The sequence below is a fragment of the Alosa pseudoharengus genome, unplaced genomic scaffold (genome assembly GCF_046254945.1).
Source record: "Alosa pseudoharengus isolate Yale_2024_CS ecotype anadromous, Long Island Sound unplaced genomic scaffold, YU_APseudo_1.1 YU_APseudo_1.1_scf_11, whole genome shotgun sequence".
Taxonomy (NCBI): domain Eukaryota; kingdom Metazoa; phylum Chordata; class Actinopteri; order Clupeiformes; family Clupeidae; genus Alosa; species Alosa pseudoharengus.
In genome coordinates, this window is record NW_027468576.1 from 38,999,487 (window position 1) to 39,001,524 (window position 2,038).

The 2,038-nt window shown below is 48.4% G+C and overlaps 1 protein-coding gene across 1 annotated transcript in view; it reads left to right on the forward strand.

Annotated features, from left to right (window-relative positions):
- The window catches only part of adamts10 (ADAM metallopeptidase with thrombospondin type 1 motif, 10), a 77,827-nt gene continuing 75,789 nt past the window's right edge, over positions 1-2,038 (forward strand). Inside the window, exon 1 of the mRNA XM_076279135.1 lies at positions 1-195. The gene's annotated coding sequence lies outside the window, so the exon portion shown is untranslated. The remainder of the gene's footprint in view (positions 196-2,038) is intronic.

Here is a 2,038-nt window from a genome sequence, read left to right on the forward strand (position 1 = left end):
TGCGTGAAGATATCAGCGCTAACTACCGCTGTCTATCAGTCAAGGGAGAGGAGCAAGAAAATTGCTTTCACTTCTTCGTGCCACTTTGCAGTTATGCGTTAGACGACCAGTTGGGTTTGAACGAGACTTGGAGAAACACAGACGTCTGAGAATATCTGTGTAACGTTAGACCGGGACAGCCAGACGAACGGAAAGGTAACTTTCACTGCTAGTAGCCTTACCCTAGTCTAGATATGGGCTATGCTGCTTTTTAAGTTATCATCACCACCTAGTTTTGATATTCTATTTTATCGCATTATTTACAGATTTGCACAGCCTATGGTATGGGAGTTCACAGCTTTGCATGAACCAAAGTCACTGCGAACGCTAGTGCGAATTAAGATTTACCATAGCTGAAGTTTGAAGTAGAGGAGGCTTGAGAATTATATTCTCAGAAGAAGCGTCATCTAATGCGGGTTTTCCAGTATGATTAGTGTAGTTTAATCATGTGTGACACTGACCTGAACTGATGATTTGCAACTTTTGCACTTTCGGTCGTTGGACAGTATAGGTTGCTCAAAATCAGTGTTAACCTACTTCTGACATTAACTCGTGAAGTTGCACCGGCCTTGCGACAGAATGGGTGGCTTTTCTGTCAGTGTTGTACTGTTGAGAAAGAGCTTAACCCTTACTTTGGTAAGACTGAATGGACTTCAGGGGAGTGCTGTGATTCTGAACTCGGTGAACCCTTTTGTGGAGCCTACCCTTTAACATCTTAATCTCGTTTAATTGTGAATGTGGCAACTAATGAACTCTGAGTTTTTGGCAGAGCGCGTGCTAGAAACGGTGCACGTTAAGGGTGCTGGATGGAATTTGTCATAATTAGTAGCAATTTTTTAGAGGCGCGCAAAGGGCCGGATCGGGCCCAGATGACCTAAGGCAGATGCCCCTGAGATGGTGGCCTCACTCTGACTGCCCGACCCGTGCCCGGTCGCTTCTGGACCAACTCCATTTTGTAGCCTGTAGAAGTGTTAGGTCGTGCTGTAAACCCCCTTTCATTGTGTCCTGCTCTCGATGGTCCAGCAGACTTCACAGGAAAGACTGTGTATATATTTCTGCACGAGAGACTGTATAGCCGCGAGAGTCTGCCAGGATTCTGCCGACAGATTTGGAGTGTGCGGTGCCAGCGGACTTAATGCTGCGCAAAGGCGTATTCGCTGAGTGTGCATCTGCGCACGTTTGACAGCTCTCTGTTTATGTTCACTCTCTTCAAGCGAGGACAAATTGTATGCACGCAGACAAGGGGGACATTTTTATTCGCTAACTTTTATCAGTCAACTCAGCTTTGGTACTTTTATCAGTGTCAGTCAGAGTCAAGACCTATGAAAGGATTTATCTGTTCGTCTTATTGTCATTGTGTGTGTGTGTGTGTGTGAGAGAGAGTGTGTTACCTGAGCTATGTGTTGTATTTGGCCCTACTCCATCGATGCCTCAGTTGGTGCCAGACTGAACAGCTGCACTCTCCTAGAGCAGCTGACGCAGGAGGGCTCTGGGCCGGATCTGGCCCGGACCTCCCCCAGACCTCACCCGGCCCCGGCCCGTAGTTACCTCCAGTTCAGCTGCTATCTGGACCTGCAGGTACCGCTGTCATGCTGACAAATGAAAGGCAGCAGTCGAGTTGGTTTTTGAGATTTTTTATGTGGAAAGGGGAACAGGAGAGCTCAGCAGTGTGTGTGTCTGTGTCTGTGTGTGTGTGTGTGTGTGTGTGTGTGTGTGTGAGGGGAACAGGAGGGCTCAGCAGTTTGCACTAAGACCAAAGGGAGAGCAGAGGGAGATGTGGTCTTGGTGGGCTTTGGAGGGGGAGGGGGGAAACTCAACATCTCTCTCTCTCTCTCTCTCTCTCTCCCTCTCTCTCGGCTTTATGTTCAGACTCAGTCATATGGGTTTAATTAGAGTGGTCTGTCTGTGCCTGCCCATTCTCCTTCCCTCCCTCTCTCCCTCCCTCCCTCCCTCCCTCTCTCCCTCCCTCCCTCTCTCTCTCTCTCTGCCTCAGTTTAAA